Genomic DNA, 6,488 nt, shown 5'->3' on the forward strand with positions numbered 1-6,488 from the left:
GCAATGAAGGAGCAGGTTAACAATGGCCGAGCCAAGGGGTCTAGGCAGGTTATTAGAGTGTACCCACGAGGCCGGGTACACTCTGAGCTGCGTAGCGCTCTGAGCAAAGAAATGGTGAGGAGGCCCGGGGTGGAAGCAAGAAGGCCGAGCCCGGGGGCCATGTGGCCAGCGGCCATGGTGGCACGGTGGCCATCGACTGGGGATGCCTGTGCCCAGGACCTGCCATGCCATGAGGAGGCCTGAGCAAGTCAGGGTAATGAACACCTGAAGAACCCAGATCCTCTCCAGGGGAAGAGCCAAAGGAAGGGAAGCAGCCCGATTTGCGCCGTGGTTTCTCCCAGGAGACAGATTGTTTTTTTTAAAGCTGGAAGTGATTTGAGCGAGCTAGCATTTCCAAGCTAAAGTTTTCTGCTATTAGCGGGAATATGAGGCCATGGGCTAAATTAGTATAAGCTACAGATAAATAAAGCAAGTTATACCTTTGTACACCGGAGTGCGTGATTATAACTTTTGTACCCTCTGTGCAAATATTTTAATTTCGGCCTCTTGGGGAGGATATTATCAGTGTTTAAAAGATTTTTTTTTCTTAATGTTTTTATTTATTTTTGAGAGAGAGACAGAGCATGAGCAGGGGAGGGGCAGAGAGAGAGGGAGACAGAATCTGAAGCAGGCTCCAGGCTCCGAGCTGTCAGCACAGAGCCTGACGTGGGGCTCGAACCCACGGACTGTGAGATCATGACCCGAGCTCAAGTCGGACACTTAACCGACTGAGCCACCCAGGTGCCCTGATATTATCAGTATTAATATGCTTGTACTTCAGATAAGGGAAGTATGATGATTATTTGGACAGGTTTTTTTAATGTTTATTTATTATAAAGAGAGAGAGAGAGAGAATGTTCATGAGTAGGAGGGGGCAGACAGAGAGAGAGAGAGAGAGAGAGAGAGAGAGAGAGAGAATCCCAAGCAATCTCCATGCTGTCAGCGCAGAGCCCGATGCAGGGCTCAACCCCACGAACCGTGAGATAATGACCTGAGTGAAATCAAGAGTCGAATGCTTAACTGACTGAGCCACCCAGGTGCCCCGGTTCGGAGAGATTTTAAAGGCCACACAAGATCACATGGATGGGAAGTTGTCAAAGGGGTTTTGAACTCGGGTTTGTCTAACTCCAAAACCACTATGTCTCCATTTGTCCAAGTGTGACCTGTGGCCACACTGGCAGCAGAATCCGTGGGGAGTAATTTAATGTGAAGATATTCGGGTTTCATTCCCAGAGTGAAACAATCTCTGGGGTGTACCCCCCCCCCCAAATGTGTATTTGTACCATCTGCCCCAGGAGTTCTGAGGTCCCTTAAAGGCTGAGAACCACCTGCTTTCCTGTCTCCCAGAAGAACACATTTGAGTTTCCCTGGGGGAGTTGGGGCCTTGGGTCTCCCACCTTTTGCCATTATCTGTTAGGGCCGAGGGTGGTTACAACGGCGGGACGCTGGTCATCCTTTGCCAGAGTATTGCCAAGGGGCTGCCTTAGCCTAGCCCTGGTCTGCAGACCACAGGCCTCAGCATCACGTGGGAGCTTGCTGGAAATACAAAGTCTCAGGCCACCCAAGACCTCCTGAATCAGAAAGAACCTCTGGGCATGGGACCAGGTGATGCCAATGCCATGCTGGAGAGGCATGGCCCTAGAGGCAGGAGGGTCTGGACCCTGATGAGCTTCTCAGTAACAACGGTGAAAATAATAACCGTTTCTAGCACGTACCGTGTGCCATTCATGGTTCCAAGCGCATGACAGGTTTCAACACATTGGCTCCTCACGGCTCCGAGAAGTAAGACTCTCACTGTTTTTATTTTCAAATCAAGAGGCTCAGGATGAGGATAATAGCCAAAGGGCGCCCAGCGACTGAGAGGCAGGCCTGGGACCTGAGTCTTGCCCAGAGCCCCTCAGGACCAGGGGCCAGGAGCTTGTTTTCACAGCCATGTTGGAAAGACCTCTGCGAGGCCAACAGGCTCACAAGAGTTGGGGCTGAAGCTGCTTTACAGATGGCGGTCTTCTTGAAAGGCAACTTTCCCTTTAAAACCCTTCAATGATTTAACCCCCCCGCCCAAGGTGCCGCGTGGCCGGCCCTGCACACCTCTCCCGCTTTGCCTGAACACCTTGGTCATCAGCCCCAAGCCCTCTGACCTCCTCACAGCTCCTTCGGCTCCTTCCCAACTGGAAGCCCTTGCCTGTGCTCCTCCTTCTCTGGAACATTCTCTCCTCTCACTCTCCCTCCAAATGACCCACTCCTTAAATTTTCCCCTTCAGTATAATTTCCTCACTTAGTCCTTCTAGGACCATCCATGAGAAGTAGATCTATTCTCTTTGCCGAGGCCTTACGTACTTCCTCGATTACAGTGATAGTAACTGACTTCTTTGTTGCTTTGTCTCTGCCACTAGTTTGACTGCTCTGTAAGGGTAGGGACCACGTTCGGGTTATTCACCCTCAGTTCCTGTCAGGTGCACAGTGGGTACTCGGTATTTGTCAAAAGAGTGCTTCTCGTCCTCGTCCTCGTCCTCGTCCTCGTACGGATTAGAACTAGGTTTAGCATTAGGTGACAGAATGGCTTTAGCAGATCGGGGTTTTATTATTTTTTTTCATGTAATAAGTTGCCTGAGGTGGGTAGACCAGCCCACCTGACTGAACCTGACTCCTTGGCGCGCTGGGGACCCAGACCTTTCTGGACTGTTCTGTTTTGTCACTCGGCCATCATTTTGACCTCCGGTCTACCTCCATCACGTGACTGAATTCCAGGCAGGATGAGGGGGCAAGGGCAACAAACGTGAGCCAGCGGCTGAGTTGGGCGATCCACGGACTTCAACTTACACTTTATTGGCTGGGACTGTGTCGGTGGCCATGCTCAGCTGCAAGGGAGGCTGGGAAATCACTTTATAGCTGAGCACATTGCTGCCCCCAGTGAAATTAGAGTTCTGCTGGGAGGGAGAAAGGGGAGAATGGATATTGGAAAGACAGCCAGCAGTCGGCTGCTGCTTCTCAGAAGGGAGAGAAGATCTGAAGGGGGTCTCTGAATCAGTTTCTTTGCTCTAGGTAATCAAGTGACTGACTAAATGATTAAGCCACAGAACTTTCCAGGGCCCTTTCAAAGCTTCTGGCCCAACCCCCTCATCTTACAGTTATGAAGGCTGGGGGTCTCTGGACTCGCGAGGCCCTGCATGAACCTAACATCTGGGAGAAGACTAAAGCGAGGCCTCTTCTTCCTATGACCGAGGGGGTCTCCTCAGCAAGCCCAGGGACGTGACGGTTGGAGGAGTTTATCAAGCGAAAGCTCAATACTTAAACATGTGAGTTTTAGAGATATTACAGAATAATCTCTTTTTCATAAAATCTGAATATTTTTGTTTTTCATTTCTGGGGTATATAATGCCAAACAGGAGTTCAGTTTTTCTACATGCTGCCTGATTGGTTGTTGTTTTTTTTTTGCCCACCCCCCCTTCCAACAAACTGCTCTTTTTAGGTTATGTTTTTTCATCCTTCTCACCAGTAAAATTTATGAGCATTTATTTAAAAGAAAAAAACATTGGAAAAACTGAAGAGAGAAAGAGTGATTATACATATGGAAAGCTATAAAGAACCACAGTGAATGTGCTGCGGTTATTGCTTTCTTAAAAAAACAAACCAGGCAGGCAGTTTGGAACCTGAAAGAGTCCTGTGTGAGGGCAGGCGGGTGGCAGAGGTGGAGAGCGATGGCCGAGTGGCCGCGGTCCAGGGAGCCCAGTGAGGAGCCCTTAGCTCTCCCCACCCCCACTCCCCGCCCTCCGCCATCTCCCCTCTGACCGCCCCCGACCGGCCCAGAGAGAAAATGACTTTACTGAAATCATAAAATTAAATTTAAAAAAAAAAAAAAAAAAAAAAAAAAAAAGCTTCTTCAGAAAACTAAGAAGGCCCAGACAGCCACTTGCTACAGGCTGAGAGAATCCAGGGAACGTCAGCCTGTCAGTGCTCCACACACGGGTGAAGTCAGGCCACATCTTGAGCTTGGGGGGGCAAGTCATGTTCTTCTGGGGATGGGGGGGAGGGGGCCGGTGTCCCAAAGGACAACTTTAGCCTGTTCCGCCTTCCAATGTTCTCCTTCCCCAAGTATGTGGGACAGTCCTTGGCAACGACGACGTGTTCGCAAATCCGTTGGTCCGGCTTGCTCCTCATTCACCTCTTGCTGTCTTGGCCAAACTCTGTGGCTCCCCATCTGCCCTCCTGCCCTCCCCCCATCAAGTCCCCAAAGCACAGTTAAGAACGCAGGGTAACATTTCACAAAATTTGACCTGGGCATACAGAAGGGAAATACGATGTGGAAAGTAAAACCCTTCAACTGGACGCTGGCTTTGGAGCTGGTTCGTGTCCCTTTATGAGACAGCCCCTCCTCCTCCACCCTCTTGACCCGGTTCCCACGTTGCCTCTCCCCTCCCCCATTTTCTTTTTTTTTTTCTTTTTCTTTTTCTTTTTCTTTTCTTTTTCTTTTTGTTTTTCTTTTCTTTTTGTTTTTCTCTTTTCTTTTCTTTTCTTTTCTTCTTTTTTTTTACATTATGGGACATTCCTGCTTAGGTCTTCTCTCTTCCACATCTCTGTTCTGAGATTTCGCTTCTGACTTGACGCTTCCTAAAAACCCATTGAGTGTTTCTGTCTTTGGGATGCGGATTCTGCCTCCCTTTTGGAGACACACACTAGCCACTTGAAAGTGGGAGTTCTGCAGCTTCAAAGCAAACAAATAGGTCCTACTGGGCGCTCCGTTAGGAAAGTGAAACTCAAGGAGGCTGCCACCAGGGCCTCGTCCTCCCAGCCTTCCATGAAGCCCCCGAGACCCGCAGCCTCCCCCTGCAGCCCCCCCCCCCCCCCGCAGCCTCCGCAAGACGTGGCCCCTCTCCACCCCCACTGTCCTGGGAACACTCATCCATCACAGGCCCCAGGACCCCTGTGGCTCTGCTCTGATCTGTTCACAAACCTGGAGAGCCAATCTCTCCCCTACCCAGACCTGTCATCACGGCTGTGATTCGTTCGGGGGTACGGAATACAAATGTCCTAGAATCATAAAGCGTTACCGCTAGAAGAGACCAAGGAGATCATTCTGTCCTACTCTCTCAATACGTTGATGAGGAAACTGAGGCTGAGGGATGTGCACGTGATCTCCCCAATCATATAATAGGTTTGTGGCGATTTACTTTTGGAAGGCATTCCCTCTCCTGTTTTTTGCTCTTTTCGGAAGGCAGAGGCTGTGTTTTTTGTTGGTTGGTTTTGTTTTTTAGGTACGTGTGATAGAAAGCCTCCTTGATAAAGCTTGAGGGGGGGGAAATGGAACTAATTGGTTCTTCCAAGAGCGGGGGTGGGGGTGGGGTGGCTAGAACCGCCTGAATCACCCGGTCTTAGTTAGAGTCGGGAGGGGTGGTCCTTCGGAAGGAGGAGGACGCCGGGCAGGGAAAATGAGATGTGTTCATTACAGTCCACCGCTTAGCTGCCTCAAATTCTCATAGACTTCTCTTCCCATTCGCACGAGTGTACCACATACAGCCTGAAACACACGTGCCGAAGGGAGACGGCTGAAGTCTCATCCAGCTCCTGCATCCAGTCATTTTGACTGTGCCCATTTGTGCTCTCTGCGAGGATCCCTCTTGTCCACTGTCTCCCTTGATCCCCAATATGGACATGGGGAACTGACTCTCCTGCCTTTATAACAACCCATTTTCTAGGTTTTAGTTTGGGGATCTTTAAGCATTGTCGTAGAGCCTCTGTTTATCATGCTTGGGCACTCTCTGGCAACAGGGTTGCCATGGATAGTTGTCCAGTTTGTACACTGCACAAAAACATTCTGCTGAGAGGATGAGGGACTATGTCTGCCCAGAGGGAGACTAATGCCTTTTCCCATTTCACATAAAGGCTCCCCTAGGCTAAAATTGTATTGTCTTCTGACAACACAAGCACTTGAAAAGCTTAGTAGAGGGGCGCCTGGGTGGCTCAGTCGGTTGAGCGGCCGACTTCGGCTCAGGTCACGATCTCGCAGTCCGTGAGTTCGAGCCCCGCATCGGGCTCTGTGCTGACAGCTCGGAGCCTGGAGCCTGTTTCGGATTCTGTGTCTCCCTCTCTCTGACCCTCCCCCGTTCATGCTCTGTCTCTGTCTGTCTCAAAAATAAATAAGCATTAAAAAAAAAATTTAAAAAAAATAAAAAAATAAAAAAAATAAAAGCTTAGTAGATGCATCAGTTAGCAACAAACAATAAACAACGGTGCTTTTTACAGTTCTTTCATATTATATAGTCCAAAGGTGGGGCAACAGACTTGATAATATCCAGAGAAAGGTGTCTCCTTCTCAAGAGTGGAGAAACATTTTCTAGTAGCTTCCTTGCTGGCTTCCTTTCACCTCTTATTGGCCCAATGGAGTCACATGCCTACCCCCAGACCAATCACTTGCAAAAGACAATGGGGTTCCTCAATCGTCTTTTTTTTTA

The sequence above is a fragment of the Lynx rufus genome, unplaced genomic scaffold (assembly GCF_022079265.1).
Source record: "Lynx rufus isolate CCGP_SWC_20201006 ecotype Redwood Valley unplaced genomic scaffold, mLynRuf1.p SCAF_4, whole genome shotgun sequence".
NCBI lineage: Eukaryota > Metazoa > Chordata > Mammalia > Carnivora > Felidae > Lynx > Lynx rufus.